This window comes from Triturus cristatus, chromosome 4_1, assembly GCF_964204655.1.
Source record: "Triturus cristatus chromosome 4_1, aTriCri1.1, whole genome shotgun sequence".
Taxonomy (NCBI): domain Eukaryota; kingdom Metazoa; phylum Chordata; class Amphibia; order Caudata; family Salamandridae; genus Triturus; species Triturus cristatus.
The window spans coordinates 281031379-281058328 of NC_140585.1; the positions used below are offsets into that span (position 1 = coordinate 281031379).

The 26950-nt window shown below is 42.0% G+C and overlaps 1 long non-coding RNA gene across 1 annotated transcript; it reads left to right on the forward strand.

The window, feature by feature from the left end:
- The first annotated feature begins 2138 nt into the window (after window positions 1–2138).
- LOC146854275 (uncharacterized) lies at window positions 2139–26950 on the forward strand. Its single transcript, XR_014980755.1, has 4 exons — window positions 2139–2269; window positions 13870–13985; window positions 22086–22130; window positions 22663–26950. It is a non-coding gene; the product is annotated as an uncharacterized LOC146854275 (long non-coding RNA).

The following is a 26950-nucleotide window of genomic DNA, read 5'->3' on the forward strand; positions in this document are numbered from 1 at the left end:
AAGGTGTGGCCCTACTGTCCCTTGTACAAGAGTAAATCATTGTTGGAGAGGCGTTTGTGTGCATGCTTCAGCAGCAATTGGTGGCAGCTACCAGAAAAGTTGCTATCCCACGCTTACCCTTTGGTATTGGTGCCACTAGCCTTGCTACCCTTGGTCTTGGATGTTATGCATCTATAGTACACAGTGCTCTAATAGAGTTGATTGTTTTTCCATTGCTTGCAGTTATTCACTCCCCTGGCAGTAAATAAAAGGTTATTACGTGGCAAAGGATAGGGGAAAGGACCACACCCACTTTCTGTCTCTTAAAAAATATGACTAGCCTTTGCATGTAAATGTACAGGATGGAGCTGGCTCTTGTTATACAAATCTGCGTTTTGAAACTTGAAGACATTTATGCATTTAAAACTGTGTACTGGCTCACAGTAACACTCTTTACATTTGTAGGTCAGATAAAGGGTGGGCGGTGCATGAATGCATAGATAGGTCTTTGTGTATCACAAACCTAGCTGGAGTGCAACTGAGTGTTGTACAAGGGAAGGACCACTTGTACAAAATACAGGTATGTTAACAATAAGGCAGATTATTCGTGGGTGAAGATTCCTGTTATTTGGAGATGTGTTCTCTGAAGAGATGAGTCGCCAGTTCGTTTCTGAATTGATGGGGATGTTGTTCAAGATATGGGGAGCATAGATGAAGAAGGACTACCGATTGGCTTTGGTAATTTTAGTCACGTAATATCGTGAGAGGCGGAGTGCTTTCATTTATCCATTAGGTCCGTCCCCACCTCATATTCTCAACCTCATGATGGAAACTATCCTCCCTATTGTAAAGGAGCTCTAAATCCTATCTTTGATGAGTGGAGTTTTGTAGTTGTGGCTAAGGCCTGCAAAGATGCAGTAGTTGAGTCTCTATTAAAGAAGCCATCACTGGACCCCACACATTTGGAGCACTATGGGCCGATCTCATTCCTTCCCTTCCTAGGAAGCATGCAGGAGAAGCATAACAATACACAACTATCTGAGTATTTAGAAAATAACCATCTACTCTACTCTTCCCGGACAGGCTTCTATCTTGGCCATAGCGCTGAATGAGCTCTATTGGTGGTAACTGAGGCCCTTAAAAGCACTTTAGATATGGGTGGCACAGCAGACCTTATTTTACTAGCTCTCAGTGCAGCCTCCGACTCGATTGACCATCCTATCCTGTTGGAGAGATCATACAATATTAGGGTAGAAATCAGGCTTTTAAATGGCTCTCGTCCTTTCTTGATGATCAAAGCTTTCAAATATGGGCTAAGCCTTTTTATTCAGATCTCTTATCCCTTGAATGTGGAATTCACCAAGGCTCATTGCGGAACCCCACATTGTTTAATGTTTATGTCCACAATCTTGCAGACATAGTTCAGTTCATTGTTACTTCATTGGTGTCGTATGCTGATGACACCTAATTGATCATCTCGCTAACCCTAAAACGCTTGGATGGAGGACAAATTGTCTTTTGAAGTCCAAGTCAGGAAACAAGCAACAAGCTGTTTCAACACCCTGAGAACCATCAGAAAGTTATTGGGATTCTACCTATTTCTTCCAAAAGAACTGTTGTTCAAGCTTTAGTGACCTCGCATCTGGACTATGGTAATGTACTTTACTTAAGTACTTCCCATTAAGAAGATTAGAGATTGTCCAAAACCTGGAGCACAGCTGCTGATGAGGGCGCCTAAGCATCACTCTGCCTCCAAGTTACTTGCCAAACTTCATTGGCTCCCACTCAGAACAAGCATTGGCATAGCTAATAGGTCTCGCCTTTGGCACCTTTTCAAGACCCTGCAGAACTTAAGAATTTTATTCATATTCATACCACTAATGGTATGGAGGCTACTAATTTGTCAAACAGTTCTACACATGGTTAAAATCTAATTTCTTTCCTGCAGCGGTATCTGTGCTTGTTTCTCCGTTGGCTATGTTTCCTTCTTGATGTTTTCTTCATGGCTTCTGTTGTTTAAGTAGTTGCTTTGTTCTCTGTTGTTTCCCCCTCTTCTTATTTGTCTTGTTTACCATTTTGCTGGTTATATGCTAATTATATATATCTCCGTACATTTAATCATCGTTAATTATCTATTTGTTTTATTCATACAGATGTGTTCTTGTTTATGCATTTCGTTTGGTCCCTCTCCTACTTCCCTCAAGTCCGGATGCGGTTGGACTCCCCACGTTGTGTGGTTCATTTTGTCGTGCGTTGTCCCTGCCCCATTGTCTGTTTTTTCTCCCCTCGGGTATGTTATTTTCAGTCATCCTTTTTGGATATGTACTGTCTCCTCTTTTATCTTTTCTCAATTTCCTTTTCCCTTTTTTCCTCCCTTTTACTTCTTTTCTAATTATTCTCTTCTCCTTTTTTCTTCTCATGCTGGACTCATCTTATTCTATGTATGATTCTATAATCTGTTTCTCTATTTTCTCCTCCTTTCTCTTTCCCCTTTTCCTCCTCTCTTATGATCCTCTTTTTCTTTTATATCCATTCTTCTTATCCTTTATGTTCCTAATACTGTAAATGTTGTTCTTGTCACAATTTTAACGTTCTGGCATTCAGAGTCTGATTGTACTTTCTGACCTTTGATCACTCAAAAATGTATTCAATTTCGAGATGATTTGTTTATTCTGGGAGGTGATTGCAACCAAATAGTGGACCCTTTTCTGGATCGTAAATCTACGGTTCATTTTATCCCAAGCAAGACTCACAAGCACTTCCTTGATACCATTTCTCTATCACATCTCATTGATTCTTGGCGTCTTTCTCATCCTGACACTCTTGACTACTCCTTTTTCTCTTTCCCTCATTCATCCCTTTCTCGTCTAGACTACATCTTTATTTCTCAATCTTTGTCTCAACACTTACTGTCTTCATCTATTGAACCTATAGTTATCTCGGACCATGCTCCTATTGTAACTGATTTTGACTTATCCCATCCACATCCAAGGTCTTCCCGATAGCGTTTCAATAATTCCCTTCTAACTGATCCACTATTTCCCTCCTCTTTTCGCTCTTTTGCCAATTAATTTTTTCTCCTAAATTGTGATCCTAATACTTCTCCCCATATTATTCGGGACTCTTTTAAAGCTACGGCACATGGTTTTATTATTGATTTTGTTTCTAGGAAAAAGAAAAACTTTCTTCAGAAACGAAAAGCTGTATTGGCTCAAATTAAGTTTTTGGAACACAAATTTTACACATCTTCACAAACTTCCATTTTACCAGAATTGATAAGAGCTAAGCTGGAGTTTAACAAAACCTCGACTGATAATGCTTCTTCATTACTCCTTCGTAGAAGTGCTCGTTTTTACGGGGGTCGAAATAAGTCAGGGAAACTTCTTGCAAATTACCTTAAAACGCACAAGGAACGTACGTTCATTAATTCGATTTATTCCTCTGCTAATTCCCTTCTTCATAAAGACCAAGAAATACTTGATGAATTCAAACTTTTTTATCAAAATCTTTACACACCTGAATCTCCCCCCACCGCTTCTCTCATTCAAACTTATCTTGACAGAATCCCTCCTCCTTCTTCTTCCCATCTTAATCTCCTCGATCTTGATAAGGATCTTTCCATTACTGAACTTTCCAATGCTTTAAATACCCTTACAAAAGGTAAGTCACCGGGTCCAGATGGCTTCTCAGTTGAATTTTATTTGCACTTTTCGGATTTGTTACTCCCTAAACTTTTGGAACTTTTTATTTCCTTTTATTCATCTGGTAAGACAGAGGGCACTTTTCAAGAAGCGACCATCTGCCTCATTCCCAAAGATGGTCGAGACCCTAAATTTTGCAAAAATTATCTACCGATCTCTTTATTTAATGATGATTATAAATTATTTGCTAAACTGCTTGCACTACGTTTGGACCCTATCATGCCCCATCTTATTGGTAAGGAGCAATGTGGTTTTGTCAAGGGTAGACTAACATCCGACAATTCTCGTCTTTTTCTTAATGTGTTAAATAAAGTTTCCTCCTTCTCTATTCCCCTCACTGCTATCTCTGTTGACGCAGAGAAAGCTTTTGATAGGGTTGACTGGTCCTTTCTGTTCGCGTCATTACGCTGGCATGGTTTTGGTCCTAAATTCATATAACCTATTCCTTTATTATACTCTGCTCCCAAAGCCTCGGTTCTTGTTAACGGTCGTGTGTCATCTTCCTTTCCTCTCCAACGTGGTGTTCGTCAAGGCTGTCCCTTATCCCCTCTTCTCTTTGTTTTAGCTCTTGAACCCTATTTGACTTCTATTTGTAATAATGTTTCCATTTCCGGGTTTCCTTATGGTGATCATCATTTGAAACTCTCTGCTTACGCAGACTATATTCTTTTATTCATTTCCTCCCCCGAATCTTCTATTCCACCCTTACTTCTTGAATTTAATTATTTTTCACAGGTTTCTGGCTACAAGATTAATTCAGACAAAACTGAAATTCTTCCTCTCACGAAATTCTGCTTTCTCCATTTTTTCTCTTCCACTGGTTTCGCCTGGAAAGGTTAAAAAATAAAGTATCTAGGCATTTGGTTTTCCAATTCTATTACTTCCTCTGTTAAATTGAATATGTCTGCTGCCCTTTCTCGAATTGAGATATTATTCTCCTGCTGGAATCCCCTTTTTCTTTCCTGGTGGGGCCGGCTAGATTCGATTAAGATGATGATTGCTCCAATTTTAATTTATATTCTTTTCATGCTCCCCGTTCATATCCCCTCTATTTACTTCAAACGCATTGATTCGTGTCTCTCTAGATTTCGTTGGAAGAATAAAAAATCCAGAATTGCCCTATCTACTCTTTGGAAGCCAAAATCTAATGGTGTTGTGAACTTCCCAGATTTTCATCTTTACCATAAATCTTTCTCTTTACGACAGGCCTCACTTTGGCTTACATCGGGCTCTTCCCCCTTTTCTCCTCTTTGGCTCTCCATTGAACAATCCTTATTATTACCCTTTTCCTTCATAGTAGTTATACGTTTTTCTGCTAAGAACCCTCATACTTCCCCCCATTTGTTTCGGCATACTTGTCTCCTCCTGAAAACTTTAGTTCACCCCTCTACTGTTTCCCGCGCTTCTTTCTTAGATTTTCCTATTTGGCATAATTCGCTTATTCTACTTAACAACAGATCCATTTTCTGGAATTCTTGGAGGTCAAAAGGTATCTTATGGGTTCGTCAGCTTTTTGATGGCATTTCACCTTGTTCCTTTCCTCAATTTCAATCCTTGTTTAGTGGCCCTCGTTCCTTTCTACCGAGATTTGCAACTCTTATGACACTTATTCTCGATGTATATTATTCTCTTCCTCCTTCTTCTGTATCTGATACCCAAAACCCCCTTCTAACTTTACTTCTTACCCTCCCTAAAGGTTCTCTTATATACAAAAAGAATTCTGCCCCTATCCCCGATCGTGCTAAGTCCAAATTGGAACTTTCTTGGGAGTCGGATCTTGGATGTGTTTGGCCTATAAATTTCTGGGATAAACTTTGGTCTAGGTCTTTAAAAATCTCTTGCTCTGCTTTTCTTTCCCAATCTATGTTTTTCCTTTATCATAGACTTTACCTCTTCCCTGTCGCCCTGGCTCGTTTTTCTTCCTCTACTGACTCTAACTGTTGGACTTGTGGTTCTTGTAATGCTGACCATTTTCATCTTTTTTTTCTTTGTCCTTTAGTTACCAAATTTTGGGAGGAAGTTTGGTCTTACATATCTCGTTTGTTTACACTTTCTATTCCTTATTCTATACCTCTTCTCTTTGCTGGTAGTCTTTCTGATTCTTTAGATCTTCCCTCACATGATCGATCATGGTCTTTTTGACCTCATGCTCGCTTTGGCCTTTCAACACATTTCCTTTAACTGGAAAAATCTTGACAAATTGTCCATACAGCATTGGTGGAATACTCTCTGTCATTTCCATTACCTTGATATTGCTTTTGCTTCTTCTTGCAAACCACTTATGAATAGGGATCTGTTTTGGTTGCCTCTTACCTCCTACTTGGACCGTATTGTTTTTAAAAATACTTTGCGTATATCATCTGAAAATTTCAAACCCCCTTGTAAATTTTTTGTGTATCTTCTTTTTTATACACCCTGTTAAGCTAATGTTTATAGTGTTGAATTTACTAGATGTATTTATATTTACTTTTTCATTTACAGTGTTTTAGCTAGCATATTTCTCTTTGTTTTCTTCCTTTATTTTACAGCTTTCGTTTTTTCCCTTTCCTCCCCCTTCTCTTCCCTTCCCTGTTCCTCCCTCCCTCTTTTTTCCCTCTCTTTCCCTTATATAAACTCTACAAATTGCTTTTACTCTTCCCTTCCAGACACCAGCTAATTTCCTTTTTTTTTCTTCTTTTGATAATGTTCTATTTGAGCTTGTATACTTATTGCTGTTTTCTTTATTTATTTGAAATTGTTTAAATAAAGCTTTTCAAACATAAAAAAAGAAAGGAGAAAGGGCCAAGCACGAACAGGATGAAATCCAGTAGAGTCTCCAGCCACAAAGAATCAATCACTGGGGACAGAAATAGTACTCAGTGAGTGATGAACGCAAAGAAAACGAAGGGAACAAATGCACTGCAGTGCATCTATCAATTGTAGAGGCCTCTTTATGTATGATTAGTGGGAGATTACGTCAAAGGAAAAACCCACAGACAAATTGAGCAATAGCTAAGGAAGGCTACCCCTAATGCCATTTTCGCTGTTTATGATTATGAATTTTATGACAGACTGCTGAAGCTGGCATGAAGGCGAAGTGGTGGAAGGAACAGGAAATGAAGAGAACTGAGTGGGAAACTCGGAAAGCAAGAGATGAGTAAGACTAGTACAGCCAGATATGAGAAAGGGTGATGTTGAGATTATGATGCATCTAAAGAGGTGAGGGAATGAGACAGATAGACATGCAAGGGGAAAATAAGAGGGGAATATAACACACTGAGGTGAAGGGAAATTGGGAGACCTGGATGTGCTATAACTAGAGAGATGAGAGTAACAGGGGAAATGAGAGCGACAGATGCGCAAAAGAAGTGACAGGTAAACTGGAAAGTTTAGAGATGAGAGGGTAGAGGTTTTAATTTATGGGGTGAATGCTCATTAAGTGGGTGAAAGCAACATGGGTGAAAGTTGTACTTGAATTACTTCATTTGATGGGTGACTTCAGGATTGTCTCATAGCAGTACGAAGGCGACTCGGTGGGTGGGTATGGCTGCCAACATGTGTTACGAATGGGTGTAAATAGGCAGTAGCCTAAAGTAATTCTGGATCTGGCAGATTACAAGCAGCAACGGATTATGAGAGGGCAGCGAGTGGGCAAAAAGGTGAGTTAGAGCATTTGTGGCAGCTAGCTGCTAGTACTTACTCACTACTGAGGGACTACCTATGTCCTGACTAGATGCTGACCCCCGAGGAGCTGACAGAGTGGTTAGCACTTAGGATCTTCTAGTCTGGGGATCCCAGCAGCCCACGTTAATTTTAAGCATCCTCATTAGGGTGTGAGGAGGGAGGCTTCGGCAGAACTAGCAGATCCAGACATGTGTGTCTAAAATCACCTCCCAGTGCCTTATGAGCAGATTTTTCCCTAGTAGCTAGAGAGACATCCTTTAGGAAAGTAGGATCTGAGAGTGCAGAGAGAATCGCTCTCCTGCACATGGTTTCAGGTTGCTCCACCCCTGCTTCTGCCCACTAAGTTAGGAAACTATAACCTGTCTTGTTTTTGGCATTTCAACAAAGGAGGAACATTGGCTACATTTCTCCCCTATAGATACCGCTAGAATAGATTGAAAGGTTTGGCCAGAGGATGCACTGCACAGTGTGAAAGGTGTGTGGGCAGTGTACCTCTTACGGCATCTGCAACATATTATTCAGCAATGGAACTGGTAAATTCTTCCTCCCTGGCCACTGGTTACAATGTTTAGCATTTGTCCTTCGGTGACCCGCATGTTGTCCTGTGGGTTTTTTGTGAACTGTAAACTTGCGTGATGATTTGTTTTTTGCATGCAGTGTGTGAGATTCCCAGTCGGATGTATGTAGTAGATTAAGGAGCCACTCAGACATCTTGGGCCATAAGTTGCAGAGTCCTTGCATGTCTCATGGAGGATGCAGTAAGTCCCTGCTGGGAGCACTCACATTAGATGCCTATAATGTGCTGTACTGTTTTGCAGAATTTAGGTGGCTTTTCACACTTATGACGAGTAGGAAACTTGTGGGTAGCCAAAAAGCTTGTTCGATTTACATGGTTGGAGGGGTGTGAAATTGTAGTGTGGTCTTTGTGAAAAGCACTGGATGCATGCTACAATCATGTGCTTAGTGCACTAGCCAAAGTTTTGGTCACAAAATACCAGTAATCTGGAAGCATTGTTGTGCATCTGAGCGATCTGCCCTGAGAGCTGTCATCCCGCAGAAAGTTAAGCACAAATGGGAGTTGGTACACCACTAATTTACTGAAGAATAGCACCATGGGAAAGAAACAAGCATTGGCAAAGCCAATATGTTTCGGCAATCGAGAGCTATTGGTGTTGTCAATGTTATTGTCTTACATAAGTGGATTGCAATCACGAAAAGTCCTAAATATGCAGAATGCAAATGCATTGGGAGGCTACCTCTGCTTTATAAGACTTTAACTAAAGTTACTCACTTCATAATGCTTGTTTCTGTTGTCACTCTCTGTTTGAATACTAGTTTATGGCAGACACATCATGGAGGTCTCATTTGGTCTGCTTTGCCTAGTTCCAAAATGGCCCCTAATCCAGAAAAAGTTGTTCTTGTGCACAGCTTGCAACTCTTGGCTAGGTTTGTGTTATTCCAACATTCAATCCTATTAATAGGTGAAAAATAAATTAGTACCGGCCATATGTTTCCTAAGCATTTTGTTCTACACACAATGGTCTTTAAACCTGTGCAGGGAGCGAAAGCAATCAGGAGTCAGACAACAACATACCATCTGCATTCGATGTTAGTGGTAGGTAGATTGGAAGTTAGCGCAACCATCTGTGAAAAAAAGCCCAAAGCAAGCTTGTCCACATCAATTTTTTTATTTTTTTTTTAAAAATTTCTTTATTTGCATTTTGTCAAACATACAGGTCATAATTGAAAAAGAAAGGGGGGGGAGAAAAGGAAAGGGTAGGGGGAGAAAGAGGGAAGCGGACGGGGGGAGAGAGCCTGGCTAATAAAGGGAATAAATAACCATTACAAGTGCAATGAAGGGTTCGGCATGTACTGTCGGAATATTTGCAAACTGTGATTAATATTAGTTCTATACAGCAGGTAACTGACCACAGATTGTATTCCTTTTATATAACATACAAATTATTTATCAGAAGGAACGCACTTTGGTGTCCAAATGTATATAAGGAAAATATTCATCCTTTCACGGCTTTTTACATAAGTGTTTGTACCTGATTATCCAGTTTGGCCTAAAAATTGAGGCAAAATCAGATACAATTTATAATCCTACAACTAAACATAAAAACAAATGAAGAAAACCCTCATCAAATCATCACGCCTGGGTCAGAATATGTAGGGGAAATGTGCTGCCATCTCAACCGCCCTGTATTGAATATACCACCCTGCCCTCCTGGTGATTGAAGGGATAAGCGGCTGAGTCTTCCCCTCCCTAGCTCGTGTATGTCCCAGGCATGGCCGCCCCTCCCATGTCAGCACTCGGTTGCACTCAATCTAGGGGAGCAATGCGTCCGGGAACCAGTGACTGTATCTCGCCCTCCACCCCCATGTGGAGGGCTACTCCTCGCTTCGCGATCTGTATGTGCCAAGTCCCCAAGTATAGCGTCCCAAAGCTGTGCGATAGGGTATTTACGTAGCCCTGCTATTTCCTCCCTGTGCGATGACGTGCTTTCCGCACGTGCTCATACTAGAAGTGAGTTTTTCCAGCTGGCAACTGCGAGAGGGTCGGCATGCTTTCATCTTTTAGTGATCAGTCTTTTAGCTATAATAAGGCCCAGCTCAATGAACCTGAACGTGACCCTATGTTTCTATGGTCTGGGGTAACAGCCCAGTACGCACATCTCCCATGTTTGTGGTAATGTTCTTTCAGTGCATGTTGCGAGTACCACGTTAATTTCCTGCCAATATGTATGTAAGTAGGTACAGGACCACAGCATGTGAAGAAGGTCTGCATTCACCTGTAGACAGTGGGGGCATGGTGAGGTAGTCATATGAAAGTATTTATTTAATTTGTCCGGGGAAAGATAAACCCTATGTACAATATATGTCTGTATAAGCCTGAATCTGGAATTCCGTGATATACATGTGGGGGTGGCTAAGATCATGTCCCATTCATGGTCTGTCCATGGGTTTCCCCTGTCTGCTTCCCATTTTTAGCGAAGGGACGTCAAAGGTTGTGTCGTATGGATGAGTAGTGCCTCTGCCAACCACTGTATGATTTGGGACTCATTGCCCATGACATGTAAATATTGCAACAGGAGGTGTATCTCTGGTTCGGTGATAATGTCACCCCATGCTGCAGTGAGTGATCGCGTGATGGAATTATGTAATAAGAATTGACCTGTTGGCAAATTATGATCCTCTGCCAGGTCTTCAAAAGGTATCAGGGTGCCCTCGGCGTAGAGATCGCCCAGCGTGTATAGGTTTGCCGCATGCCAGCACACCAGCGTCCCATTGGAGATGCTCGCCCTGCCCCTAGGCATTCCTAGAAGTGGCAATGACAGGGCATAAGGGACCGTGTTGCTGGTGAGGTACAGGCTCCTCCTGTAGCAACGGTGTGTCAGGTCAAGGCAAATCTGTTATGGGAACAAGGGCCGTGCGATGGGATGGAACAACTGGTATATCTTGGATTGGGACCATGGCGGCTGTGTGGTGGCCATGTAATCCAGGCTGAGACCCGCCAACCATTTGGTTGCTCACTGTAATTGTGCCGCTAGGTAATACAGCTCCAGGTTGGGGACCGCCAAGCCTCCTCTGCTAATAGGAGCGTGAAGCTTCCAGAGTGCCATCCGGGGCTGACTCGTATTCCAGATGAGGTCTCGGATCAATCGTTTTAGATCATGAAAGACAGTGGCCGGGACATAGACTGGAAGGTTGGGGCAGTAGTATAATAATTTCGGTAACACTACCATCTTAGACAGTGCTACTCTGCCCATCACGTTCAATGGGAGTGTCTTCCAGAACTGGATCTGTGCCCTAATGGCAGATATTGCTCTAATCAGATTTCCCTCCAGGATGTCAGTGGGGTCTCTGTATATAAAAACGGCAATATGGCCGAATGTGGATGGGTGTGCCCATCTAATGATAGTGATACATATACTAACGTCATTAAGGGCAACAGCTTGTTTTGGACTCATTTCTGTTGGCAGTAGCACTTGTTCTAACACAGTGGTTCCCTTGCAAGTTGTTTTCGGCATAACTCCCGCTATCAGAAGTTGAAAGCAAGGTTATTACTGCATTTTCTTTTCAGTGGCACTCTGAGGTCAGCAAGCATCTGTATTGCTTTGAGACGTTAATTTCGAAGTTTCAATAACGTTTTATGATATTTGGGGTATTTTAAGCTTTCTTCGATGTATCTGAGTAATGGAAGTAAGATATTAGGAAGCCTTCTGAAAAATTTTAGGTTACGTTTACCTTTATTGTTAAGCAGCCTATTGTAAGACGAGTCATTCCGATTGCACTGCTTCTCAAACTTCCTTTATTAAAAAGTATTAAAACACTAGCTCTCGTGTGGAGTGCCCAAAACCAAAGTATAAGTAGCTCCTAAAATGAGATCAGCGGATGGAGACAAGTACTTGGTCCATGCTCTGGGGAGGGTTAAACACAACGATGGAGTGAGCAAACGGTAAGCCTATGGGCAGGTTGAAGCCCACAGGTTGAACCAACATGTCTCTCTGAGCCAGCACTGTCTAGCCAAGACCTAATGATGGTCTGAACTGTGATGGGGTGCAGTCATTCAAGCTGGTACATATCATTTTCTTAGGCATGGTCTGCCTTACAGATAACATTTGATTTGAAATAGGTAGGTTTTTAATGCACTCTGGTATTTGCGACAGTAGGGGTGAAGATTGGAAAAGAGAGTGAAGAGGAGGCTACCTCCCCAGAAGCTGCAAAGACCTGTATGTAAGTGCAGTTCCTAGAATCCAGGCCATTATGCCACAGTTTTCTGCTTTCCCGGCTCCCTACTCCAGACTGACTCAGACCAGGCTGACCTGAAGAAACTGACTCAGCCATAAAATATGGAACTGGAAAAGGGCCTCTGATGCAGTGCTCCAGTCAAGTTTTTTTCTTTGAATTCTGGGACTTGTAGCCTTGTGTATTCCATTATAAAACAGGAATACAATTCCCAGAAGATGAAAAAACCTGGGCTGATGCAGCACATCATGCCTGGACCTGGGAAACCTGACAGCTTTGGTCCTTCAACACAGAACTGGCATAAGGAAAAGGAATTAGAAGTAACAGATTGTTCGCTTCCTTACCCTATGCTCCTCCCACCTACTTCATGGAACCAATAGTGAGTGCAGAGCCGCCCCCACTCCCCACCTCTTAATGAGAAGACAGAGAGGACTAAATAGAGGCATTGGACTGGATATGTGAGGTTCACTAAGAGTCCCCTTGTCTACTCGTTTCTGTGTGAGAGAACACTAGGGTGAAGTATTTTGGGGACTACTCATTTTTCTACTACATCGTGTAGGTTTTACACTTCTGGATGTTTTTTTTTTTATTATTACCGGAAGACATAAAAGCCAACACAGACTTAACGCCACCCCTTCCCAACTAGGACCCTCGACTACTTTCAGGATGATTCTGCTGACTGGGCTAGGGAACCTCGCTTTCAGTGGAGTGAGACACTGACAAACCAGGGATGTATTGTAAGACCTGTGGTTCTTGCTTGTGAAGATGAAGGTCGAATGGGAGATATACACAGTGGTTGAAGTGAGCGGGATCTGAGGGGCACGGTGTGACCATACTTTTTTAATTTCAGAAAAGCAGTTCTACTTTTTATAAAAAGGCAACCGTCCCCAGATGGTTAATTCCGAGAGTTTGAATGCTTCAGCTGAAGTGTAAGGCAGGGAGTCTCCAGTGCTGTGAAACCAAGGGAGGGACAGACAGCTCTGCAAGCCTTCTTGCCAGGGTGCCTGTTTCCCTGAAAGAAATGTAAATGTGCAAAACTGGTTAATCTGAAAATGTAAAGGGTGCTTGGGAGCCGGTATTGGCTTTAATTGGTGGAATTACTTGAAGCTTTGTTACAGAGAATGTAGAAAAGGGAGAAGGCCTACCCATGCTAAGGCAAGCATCAGCAGTGTAGAGATGTATGTGGTAAAGGAAAAGCACAGGCCCAAGCTGTTTACTGTGCCAGAATAGAGAGCCAGAATAGAGTGGGGTTCTGAGGGGAAGCAGACACGAGTTTTATTTGATAGAGAAGTATAATTAGTAAACACAGCACAAATACAAAGCCCAAGTATGCACCACAGGACACATCTCTGAGAAAATATGTAGATAAAAGTAGACACACGGGAACAAGATAAGCAGGTGGTCAGCCATTGCAGAAAAGTAGACATGTAGGGAGGAGAGCATTGCTAGGATTCAAAGCACAAGACAGTCAAGGACACTGGTAGTGCAGGGTGCGTGAAAATGTATCAATAGCATGTGCACTTGACTCACATTCTGTAACGTGGGGTAGATGTTTTTGCAGAAACTATTGATTCTTGCTGAAATTATAAGAGATATCGATGTGTTTGAGCAAGCGCTTGATTTGTTATGCTAATGAAATTGATGACATATTGCGGTTTTAAGACTACATAAGACACTGCTTTTTATGTTGTAGTTTGAGTTCAGTTTCCAGTTCCACTGAGCAGGCTGACCTCCCAGTCATGTTTTGATAAACTCTATAATATATTGCCAACAGAAGTCATGTCGTCTCTTTCTTTCGCCAACAACATTTGTCCACCTCGCCTTCCTGGACTGCGCCCGAGAGTGATGTCGCCTGCCCTGAATGAATAGATTACTGCGCAGAAACTTCAGGTAAGCAGACACCTATTCAAAACGGGCGGGTAAGGTTCCCAGGCCGCCGTGAATAGGGGCAGGAGTGGTCGGACTTCGTACCTTAAAATTCTAATTGCATGATTCCTTGCCAATTATAACATGGAGGTGGGAGGAAATGCATGCATTATTTATGGGTTTTTTCAGGAAGCAATGATATGTTTAGAGAAATGAAATGTGGTGAGTCCCGGGATAGATCATGAGACTATATGGTGTGAATACCCCTTTAAAATAGAAGGGAAGAATAACAGGCAATGGTGTATTAGCCAGGGAAAAGATCCTGGTAGTGACATTTTTTGGGGGAGTGGCCACAGAGAGCTCGGTTAGATCCGCAGGGCTAGTGTAGAAATAGTGAGTAGGACTGGGTAAAAGTGTGTGAATTCTGATAGAATAAAGAGACGGTCATTAGATCGGCACCAGCAGGACTTACTGTGAATAAAGCAAACACAAGGAGATGATGGACAGAGCGCTAAAACTTTTCAGACACTCACCCCCAGTCACAGATCTGGGTTGAATCCATCATCATTCTTTAGCTGACTTTGCCACCTCAGTTCAGACCCAGCTATATGCAAATCAGTCTTGACCCTGTGCCTCATGGGAACAGGCCAGCCCGCACAGCCAAGCAAGGTCTTCCCTGAACCCGAAACAAGCATCCTGGGACCAGTTTCTGGGTAACACCCTTCATCACCCTGGCTAGCTTGAATCCAGTGGCAAAGTGAGCAAGGGACCCACGTCTGGGCATACCCTGCCAACTTGGGCAAACAATGTGAATAGGTCAGATTTGCGGCTCCCAAATTCCCAGATTTAAGATATCTAGAAGGAGTCATTAAGGAAAAGCATTCGAGGCTGAGGTATCAGTTGAAGAGTCTGGCAGTTAGATAAGGGGACAGCCGGATGGTTGTTGTCAATTGACTTTGCCCTGAGCACGGCCAGACCCAAAAAGCGCATTAGTTGCATGTAGATATTCCTCCATGAATAAGGAGGATGACATAAAGAGAACAGTATTTTATAGTTATAGTCATAAACAGACAGTTTGACTGGTCATCCGTCAACCGTGACCAGAAATACAAGCCCAAATAATACATTATTTCAAACGAAAACAAGAGAAGGATAAGGAGAGAGCAGAACAAGCAGAGAGGACCTCAACTAAGTTGGTGCAACAGAAACTTAAAAAACCAAGAGCAGAAGGGGCACTTGTGGCATTATCTCAAATGGCTGTCGCAAGGCCAGTACAGGCACCAGGAGTACATCCAGTAAGTAACATGGGAAAGGGACAAGGATGTTTTTCAGAGTCTTAGGGCCAGCACAGGGAAGAAGGCAAGGAGGATATAGGGTTGGACACCAGTGTTATTATTGTGGCAATAAGGGTCATTTTGCAAGAGAATGTAAAACAAAAAAAGAACGATGTGCAAGAGCTGGGATGTATCACTCCACAGAGGCAGATGAGGCCGCAACAGATACAATGGGTTCCAACAACACCAAGTAACACAAGGACCACTGCAGGTCCCTCAGTTTCAGTGGACTGCACAACAGGGGCAAATACCACAGAATATAAGTCAGGTTGTCAGAAATACTAAAGGAGGACTAACACAGGTCAAGATGCGAGGAGTAATGTTAAAAGGAGGCATTTCCTTTTATGCACAACCCTAAATTTTCAGAAGGACACCGACCAACAGTTATTCTCAATGAAAGAGCCCAGAGACAACCATTATGTGAGCAATACTATCAGTACCCACAGGTCAGATGGGGAGCCCACTGTGACAGTAGCCATAGAAGGCCACCCCTATAGTTTTATAATCAAAACTGGGGTTACCAAATCGTGTATAAGGGAAGGAACACTACCAATTTCTCACAAGTCAATTGACACACAAGGGTTTGCTAGGGCTGTCAGGAGGGTTCCTCTTACTGAATCGGTGAGCATGACTGTAGGAGACATGCAAATTGAAGGACCTTTTTTATACTCTCCAGAGGCACCGGTCAACCTTCTTGGAGCTACTTAATAAGTCCCTAGAGTCCGGCATGGTCCCACAACTCTGGAAGCATGCTGTAATTAGATCTATTCTGATAAAACCCCTTCTGGATCCAGATATTCTTAGTAATCTGCGACCTATAACTCTACTCCCCATCCTCAGTAAACTCTTGGAGAAACATGTCAATCAAACATTAGTCCATTACCTGGACGAGAATAAACTTCTCCATCCAATGCAGATGGGCTTCCGGGCCCATCACAGCGAGGAAACATTCCTCATGAAAGTTACAGAGGAACTTAAAGCTCTATTAGTCAATAGAGGGTCTGCCGCTATTATTTTGCTAGACCTCAGTGCGGCCTTTGATACTGTTAATCATGCCATCTTAAAAATAGATTCAGGGAAATAGGAATCCGCGATATAGCACTGGACTGGCTTATCTTTTTTTTGGAAGACCGATCTTACCTAGTGATGGAAAAGGACTGCTTTTCTGAGCACCTGCAAATCAACTGTGGGGTACCACAGGGTTCTTCCCTGAGCCCTACGTTATTTAGTATATACGTGAGACAGCTTGCCACTACCGTGCAGGAGTTTGGCATTTCGGTGGTATCCTACGCTGATGACAACCAGTTAATTGTCTCTATATCCAATGGCCCCAGCCAGGGAAACCAACAATTGGATCCCTGCTTGGACAATTTGTCTCACTGGATGTCGAATTGTTGCCTAAAATTGAACAGAGAGAAGACAGAACTAATGATACTAGGCAACACGATCATACCCATATAGCTGGCCTTCTTGTATGGATAATCTACCAGACCCTAAACTAGTTAGAAAAAATTTAGGTATTTGGATGAATAGTACCCTGACAATGAACCACCAGGCAAACAAACTGTCGGGAATATGCTTCGGGCTCCTAAGAATGATTAGGAAGATATTGGCCCTTATCTCAGAACAGCTAAGAAAAACTGTCATGCAGTCACTTATAGTCTCACGCCTGGACTATGGCAACTCCCTTTACCTAGGCTCACCAAAATATGTCATAAAGAGACTTCAGTCGATGCAGAACATAGCAGCAAGGGTCCTGCTCAAGCTCCCTAGCCATGTCTCTGTTAGAGAATCTCTTAAACAACTCCATTGGCTGCCAATCGCCACGAGAGTCAGTTTCAAATCCCTATGCATCACTCATAGGGCAATAAATAACAAAGGCCCTGAAAAACTTTGACACTTGATATCCACCTACGCGCCCTCTAGATTACTAAGATCCTCCCATCTACACCTTCTCCGCACAACCAGAATCAAAAGAACTAGATGGGGAGGAAGATCCTTCTCACACTTGATTCCAAAGCTGTGGAACAAGTTCCCACCCGACTTAAGAGCATAGCAAAATGAACTTGCATTCAGAAAAAAACTCAAAACCTGGCTTTTTTCTTTCAGACACTGATGGGCACCGTCCGCAATACAGCACTCCATACTAGCGCTGGGAAGCACCCGGGCAGCCATGCACTTTATAAATCCTGAAACTAGAAACTAGAACTAGAAGAGGCCTATGAGTAAATTGAATATGACCATCTTGGTTTTGGAAGATGGGTCGATGGTATGTCACACACCTGGTATCACACCAAGTAGGATGTTGTCACTCATAGCTCATGAGGACTTGGGACAGGTCAGAACAATTCCTGTGGATACAGAGGCCTTTTTGCGTGGCATATATGTTTTGTTAGCACATACACCAGCGCTACTGGGGAACACAGTGCAGATGCTAAAGAACTGTTGTTCAGACCCGACACGCCTGTGAATCCCATAGAAGAACCTGACATGGTGTTCGAAATAGTAGCCCTTGAAATAAGGTCAAGTTATACATTGTTGAAATCATTTAACAGCATACAGAAAATGCGTGCATCAATAGTATTTACAGTTCCAGGGGTCAAATTGAGAGACATATCAGATGAAGAAATGTTTGATTACAGCCCATCAATTGAGACAGTGGTATTTGAAATGGATACTCCTATTAGAGTACAGTTGCAATACAGGACAGTGCCAAAAGATGCACTAGACAGTACAATAAGAGAAAAGGATTTGGCAATGGTAGCAGAGAATCTGTGGACAAATGGGGCCACACAACGTGGGACTGATTAAAGGAGCTGAGTTTGTGAAAATAACACTGAAATCTGGTGCGATACTGCCCGGGGTATGTAAGAATCCCTTGTCCGAAGAAGCAGAAGAAGGCATCTTTCCCACAATATCGGCGTTACTTGAGCAGGGAGAAATATATGAGAGAACATCACCCAGTAACACCTCGATTTTTCCGATAAAGAAAGCTAAGGGGGGAACTTGGAGGGGGATTCAAGATTTCCCCCACCTGAACGATATAGTAATCCCAGAATTTCCAGTGGTACCAGACCCGTCAGTCATACTGTCAAACATTCCCACAGATGCCACCCACTTTTAGGTGATTTATTTGAAAAATGCATTTTTCAGCATTTCATTGTACCCAGAGAGTTAGTATTTAACAGGGTTTACATGTAGATAAACTCAGTAGTGTAATAGAAGGTTGCCTCGAGGCTAATGTGAGTACTGGAGTATCTTCAACAGGACAATGAAAAAAGATTTAGCAAACATAATATGCAAATGTACCCTTTTACAGTACGTGGGTGACATTCTGGTATTTAGCCCCACTGAAAACTTATGCAGAGATGATACTATTGGTCTCCTTCACATACTTGCAGAAAAAGGATACAAAATGGACAAAGACAAATTACATTATGTGCAGAAATAAGTTCACTATTTGGGGCAGATAACATCCATTGACAGGAGGAGGGTGACATTAGAAACATGCCCAAGCCCACCACCACAAAACAAATGCAGCAGTATGTAGGACTCTACATTTACGTAAACCAGTAAGTATTTGATTATGCCACCCTAACTGCACCACATCTGACTGCTCTAAAAGAGCCCCATGCCAATGAGAACAAAATAAACAGGCCTGATGAAAGAGAGACAGCATTGTGGGAGCTAAAGAAAGCCATCAAAAATGCTCCAGTGTTAGGTACACCTGACTACAGCAAAAGATTCTACCTCTTCTGTCATTGTAATGGAATGACAAGGACGGCCGTACTGACTCGATAGATGTCCATGGGACACAAACCAATTGTCTACTACAGTGGGCTGCTAGATCCCGTCATGAAGGGTCACTACCCATATGATCAAGCGCTGACTACAGCAGCATTTGCGGTCCAGAAATGCACCACCATAGTGATGGGATCAGTTTTAACACTGTATATAGAGCATGCGGTGTTTGATATCTTACAAAGAGGACTCATAACTCAGAAGGCATCTGGGTATGAAGTAATACTCTCAGTACCATAATTGCAAGAATGAATGAATATTGCATTTGTAAAGTGTGACTGTCGCTCCCAAAGGAGCACCCTGGTGCTATGCGATAAAAAGCAGAGATTCATGACAGCAGGATAAACAAAACGAGAGATCATCGAATGAGTGCATGAAACAATGAGTCAGAGGCCGTAAAGATCTAAGTCTTCAGATGTTTTCTGAAAAGAGGTTCAGAATCAATGAGTCTCAAATGGATGGGGAGAATATTCCAAACCCTAGTACCCAAGACAGAAAGGATTTGCCCCTTTTGGTCATGCGCCTAAAGGTCTGGGGTTTGAGAAGATTGGCAGATGAAGATCTAAGGGTCCAAGAAGTAGTGTAATGAATAAGTCTGGAGATTAAATACTTTGGTCCTACTGCTCTGTAAGCTCTAAAAGCGAGTAGGAGAATTTTAAACTAGACCCTCTTGTACACTGGCAACCAATGGAGGGCCTGGCAGCTGTGTGTTGTACCACCTGCAGCTTCAGAAGGGTCTGTTTGGTGGCACCTGTCTTTCTTGCTGCAAGAGGAAGATAATAAAATCTTTGAAAAAAATGATTTGACTAAGTTAAAACATATCCCTGCCACTGCAAGAGCGTGTGGTTGAAAAGATGGAGAGCCGTCAAATTTCATGCCAAGGTTTTTTACTACCTCAACTGTGTTAGGTGGAGGGGGTGCAAGTGGTTCGCTGTCACGCAGTTAATCTAGCAACATTCTTTGCACACCTAGTTACTGACGATAAACAAGTACACAACTGTGCTAATTACATACCAGATGAAGGTGGAAGAAGACCCCATCTCAGGGAACATGTTGCTCTTTCTTGATGGGTACTGTATCATAGATCAGGAAACTAGGATTAGCCATTCTGGAGCAGGAGTTGTAGGAGCTGAACACCAGGGATCATCGGATACTTTACAAATTATTAGCCCGATGCCACTACGCTCTCATTTTTCAGCGAAGGATGCACAATTAGTGGCCATTGTTGAATTAATGCAGCGAGCTGAGGGACTAGAGGTCGCCATTTACTCAGATTCAGCATACATCACCACCGTGATGCAAGATTTATTTGCACAATTAACAAAAACTCTAACTCTCCCATCTAAAATAGCAGTGATAAAGTGTGCAGCACACACCAATCAGCAAGACCTTATCTCCAGGGGTTAGCTCTGGCAGATTGGGCAGCAAAAGCAGCAGCTAAAGCATCCTCAAATTATAATGAATAGGATGAACACACATTAGGTATGATGACAAACAGGCAACAGGATGCTATTGAATTACCACCCCCATATACAGCGACAGCAAAATTACATTTGCGTGAATTGCAAGAGCAAGCACTCCCTCATGGAAGGAAGCTGTGGGCACCCAGTCACCAACATACTTCATTTGCAGGCAAGACAGCACAGGGAGCCAGTAACACCACAAGCCCTGTTGTACATGGTTCTAGAGCAACTACATCACCCAGCACACACCGCAAAGGAGTATCTTCTTGCTACATTAAAGGCAGTTTAGTTTATTCCACAACTATCTGAAATGATCACTATGTACATTACAGAACGCACATTACATTAAAAGGGATCACCTCAACAATACCACACCCAACAGATCCATTTAAAAATCTACACTTAGATTTTGTCAACATGATAGAAATATGTAACAATTACAGATATCTTATAGTAATTGTTTGTCCATTTTCACAATGAATTGAGGCAGGTCCCTGCGCACATAATGATACTGAAGCAGCAGCCAACTTTCAGATGAGATAGGTAATACCTAGGTGGGGCGTGCTAGAAGCGATCTGATCTGATAACATCCCCCACTTGTTAACACAGTATTTCAACACATTTGCACCGCCTTAGGACTATAACATAAACTGTCATCTGTTTATCACCCTCAAAGTAACAATATTGTGGGGTGCCTGAACGGCCTCAAGAATAGAATAAGTAAACTATGTGCTGTCTTGCAGAAGAAATGTCTGCACTGCCTACCACTGGCTTTGCACGGCCTCAGAAATCAGCCCGGGAACGACTACTATTTGACACCACATCACATAGTGACAGGGCATCCCATGCCCACACCTTTAATGATAGTGAGAAAAAGACAGATGCCCATAAAACGGCTGAGGTTTTGGGGGATGAAATTAATTGTTGCTTGTCTGAGTCTATTAAGTCTGCCAAGTTCTTCTCTAAACAGTTATTGCAAAAAGAGAAGTGTGCTACCATAGCCCAGTTGGCCAGTCCAATACCCATTGGCCAACAATTGTACATTTGGAATTTCGTTCGAAAATGGAGGGACAAGAAATTTGAAGGTCCCTTCTCAGTGACAATGAGTACTTCCACTGCAGTGAAAGTGGACGGCAGAAAACCATTGATGCACCTGTTGGACGTTCTACTGGACCGTGCATTGTGTCAGGTATTGCCATCACCAGAGGGGGAAAGAGAGAAACAGGAGTAACAACTTCTCCTTTCAAAGCGCGAGTGGAGTATTTTGCCAACTCTGCTAGCGGACAGTGATGTATTTCTGTTTTGTTTTTCATTTTATGTCTTCTTGTGCTGATGGCTGCATTGCATGGTATTTTAACTTATGTATGGCATTATGTCAAAATATTACGTACTTGCAGAGAGCAGTACCCAAGCATAGACATTTATCCCATAGTATTCATGCTAGTTTATTAGATAAAATGTGGTAGCAACATATGATGGACATAGGTACGAAGACTTCGAATAAATCATGTTTTGTTTGTTCCTAGATTCTACACGCCACTGACTCAGACAGGTTACACTCGTCCTAAGAGGTACCTCCAAATATTACCCTGTGTCTATTACACCTTTTCCTTTACAGAATGCGAGCACAGATGCAACCCCTGCAGGTAAAACAGGGAACATTCCTAGTAAACACCACGCAATATGGAAAAGAGATAGCATATATAATGAACGTCCTAACAGAATGCAAAGAACTAGCACTAAAGTTAGAAGCAATGACTAAGACATGAACTATGAGGTACAATGATGAAAGGTGGAGAACTAAAATATTGCAACAGGGATTTTAGTGGTATCCAGGCCTACACTTTTCTGTAAGAATTATTCCACCACACTCCGGCCCCATGATTGTCACGAGAGACCATATTTACGAGTAAGTGGATCAGTATACATTCGCCACTTTTGGGTATAGGGCCCTTTGTTTATGGAGGGAAACCAGAGTGACAAGTGCACATGGCAGAAGTGTCAAGCAGTGTGGGATAATAACATATTTCGATTAACTTGGGTCGAAGCCTCTGCAACCTTTCGACCAGGTAGAAAACCAATTATTTTCTCTTTATGTTTCAGTGGGGAACAACATCAATTGCAATACCAGAACATATAAATCTGACATGCAATAGGGCACTTCAAGCTTAATGAACTACCACTGGAATTGCGGAGAGTGGCTGTATACGCGACTTCCTTCGGGATGGAATGGTCTCTGTTCTTTGGTCACGGTGCACACCCCGTTTCTGGTGATCCCAGAAGTGGACATTTCAAAGCTACATGACCATCCCATCAGCTGTCCAACTACCTTGCTGCACCATCTTAGGAGTAAGAGAGTTGCATACTATTTTGGTACTACAGCCTGGAAAAACATCCCTCAGGAGCACAGGCTGTTCAATGATGGTCAGTTACTTTTCAGATACATACTTCCGTTCGTTCAAGCAAAAGCAACTGCATATTGGTGAAGATAACCCACTGGGAACTCAGGAAGGGAATCAACACCACTGAAGATGGCTTTAATGCAGTCAAAGAAGAGTTGCGAGTTATGAGAGTGATGCTCATGCAGCATAGGTATGTGCTGGAATTAATAGCGGCCTTGGAGGAGGTAGTATGTGCCAAGATTGAAACTACTCCCTGTACTTATATCCCAGCCAACGATGCGGACAATGGAACATTAACAGAGGCCAAACAAACTCTACATACCTTGAAAAAGAAGATGGTGGACGAGGGGGGTGCCACCAACGAGGGGTTCTCAGGTTGGTTTACTTGGATACCCTCCTGGATGTCAGGACTATTTAAGGTCTTGTTGCCTATCCATGTGGTAGTGCTCTTCATGTATTGTGTCTTCAAGTTAGTGATAGGTTGCTGCAAAAGGGTAAGCCAGAAGTTGGGAGGGATGATCACCACTAGATTGTCACTATTCTTTACTGCACTAACCAGTGGCCCTCTGTTTGCAGATACAGACCTCTGCAGTGCACTAACTAATAGAGGTTGCAGAATGTACGATAGAGCATTTCTCACTAATTAACTTAACATGCATTTATTTTTTATTTAAGCTGTGCATTATTTTATATGTAGTTACCTGAAGGTGAAAGACCACAAAAAGTTACAGAATATATTTTTAGGGACACCGTTGACCTGCCCCCATCCTCACTCACCCCTCCCCAATTGAAGTGCAGCATCACAGTTGCCATACTTTTTTTAATGCACCTCGACCACTGGTTACACAGACGTAGAAGCGCAGGAGAGAGGGGACAAGGTAGCAGGGGAGGTGAGATAGATGTCTTTTCTTATGTGTTGTACTAATTCAATTAATAATTACACATAATCCATTATGGCTTTTACATATCATTATTTGCAACTACTTAACTAAGTAATCAATCATTTCTGTTGTTGGGTTCTTTTGGACGGGGACACTAGTCACTTTGCACATTGGATATTCCCACCATTTAAGCTCACTGTGGATCTATGTGCTTTCTGTGTTCTGCCTTAATCTTAGGGTAATACATGTATGGGATAAGATTATAGATGCTATTTTTGAAAATATGTGAATGTAGAGTAAAACATAGTTACAGTGGTATAAATGAAGTAATAAGACCCTTGTGACACAGATATGAGCCTTTTTATATATATGGTATGTTTGTTAGGGGATGATTCAGTATGTTTTTTACAATGAAATATTTCATGTACCTTACGCACTTGCAGAGAGCAGTACCCAAGCAGACTGTCAGAAAACCTTTCTGTTATCTATGAGACCTGTGTTTGATTTATGTATGATTGCTTACTTTGTTAAGGAGATGCAAATCATGATATTTAAAAACCATTATAGATTATGTGTAATTATATATTGAATGAATAACGTACAAAAGAAAAGACAGAGGAGGTTAATGAGGCTAGGGAAACTATGAGCATGTCCTAGAGAAAAGAAAATCCGAGATCAAAAGTAAAGCCGGGAAGATCTCGAAATTGCTGGAAAAGTGAGAGATAGCATTAAGTTTTGGGAAGTAGTAAACAGAACTTTCCTCAAGGAGTCTGAAGCCCTTAGTATTGATACTGTAATATCGGTGAATGCATGGGTTTCTCATTTCACAAAAACCTTCTCACCAGAAGATATGTCTGTGTCTCAAGGGCGAACCTGCACTCCATCTATTGAGTCTCCCTGAGAGCTCCAAAACGTGTTTGAAGTCCATGAGCTAATTAAAGCTATGAAAAAGTGTATCCTTGGGAAAGCCCTGGAACCGGATGGCGTCCCAGCTGATATTTTTAAATCGAATATCCACCTATGGGCTCCACTACTTACAAATGTGCTCAGGACAATAACCCAGGGGCCAATCCCTGAGTCTTGGAAGACTGCCACTGTAGTCCCTATATTAAAAAATGGGATCTATCCTAGCCGACCTTTTATCAGCCGATCTCCTGGATAGATTTTAGAGCAAAGATCTTAGGGCGAATATTATTGTCCTGCCTTGAAGACTGGGCTGTGTCAAAAAATGTTTTGTCTGAAGTCCAATTTGGCTTCAGACTCACATAGGGCATAGGAATACAGAACAATGTTTAAATCTTTACTTATTAGTGGGGAAGTATATTAAGGCGAAAAAGAGCTCCATACATCTGGCTTTCATTGATTTACCATGCACCTTTGATCTAGGCTGTGGGCTCTAATGGGAAAAATGGAAGTGGAGCATGAACTCTTAACTCTCAGCTGGCAATTACACCAAGATCTCATAGTAAGGGTGTGTTATGGTTGAGTTGGTAAATGTTCTTTACACATTAGCTCCACCAGGGGTGCATCCTGGCCCCATTTCTTTCCCTGCTCTATATTAATGGGATCAGTAATTTTCTGGTGGAAAATGGAAAGGATATGCCACTCATGGGAAATACGCCTATTCCCATTTTTATTATATGCTGATGACACCGTTTTGATTGCACGTACCGCAAATAATTTCCGGACCCTTTTAGATTTGTTTTCGCGTACATAGAGATCTAGATCTCCAAGTAAATTATTCAGAATCATATATTATGGCATGTGGTCGCCCAAGCACAATACCAAAGCACTTTAACATTGGGATTCAAATTTAGCAAAGGTGAAGAATTTTAATTATCTTGGGATTCTTTTTAATCAATCATGAAGTTGGACACCAATTTTAACACTTAGACTTCAGTCTTGTAGCAGGAATATTGAGGTGATATTTAGATTTGCCCATAAGCTTAGAAACAAACCCCTCATAGAAATGCTGAGCCTATATAGGAGTAAGTGCATTACAGTGGGATTATATAGTGCTTGACCATGGTGTTACAGCAGAGCGGGCAGCCTTCAAAGAGCCGAAAACCGCTTCCTGCATAGACTATTATCAGTCCTGGGAGGCACAGCAGCACTAATTTGTCATGAGGAACTCGGGATGTCATACTAGGAAGACCTGATCGGCCCCTCTATTATTCTGGGTTAAAATTTGGAGATTGCCCAAGGATTCCTGACCAGAACCTGCATCACCAAATGTCTGTCACTTGATGGGGTAGCTCAAACACCATGGCTCTCATACCTGAATAATTAGTTCAATAGTTTGGGCTTACTGGACTTATATGAAAACCCTCATACAATCAGGCCAGAATATATGCCATGTGTCAAAGAGCAATATTTGGAACACTGCATGAACAAACACTTTGAAATGGCCCAGGCAAAAGAATCGATTGTTAATTTTGCCCATGTGTCAACAACACGCTGTATAGATCCTTATTTAGGGTGGATTATGAACCCCACATATCGCCACTAGCTTCCTCTTTTTAGGTGTGCACACTGCACTTTCATTTTCCCTTCCCCATGCCATAGCCCTGGAAATAGGACTTACCGCCTTGTGGGTGTGATAAAATCGCAATGTAATGCACTGGCCACTTTATTTTGTTTTGCATTTGTACTCGGGGCGAGACATTCTTCCCTGGCGTCGGTATTGCACAATTCAAACTCAAGACACTATAAAGAAGGGTTAATATTCCTGCAGTCTCTAGGGTCCCTAGAAATGTGTAATATTTATTAAATTAGCTTTTAACATTAGAAAAAAAATATGAATTTTATTGATGATTTTATGAAACATATGTGTATTTGAAACCTGATATATGTTTTTAATTTTAGTACAACTACCCCTCAACGGGCAAATGAACGACTTATATCTTTAGCATAACTTAATAGACGACTGTAAGTAACATACATGCATTTTCTGCCAAACTGAATGAGCCCTTCACACACTGAGTTTGGCATCGGCGTCGTAGGAGATCAAAAGAAATCTTATTCGTATTGTTATGCATTAACCTGTCTCTCTGATCTTGTATCTTGAATAATTCAAAACTATCATATGGTCAAAAATGTTTGGGTTTT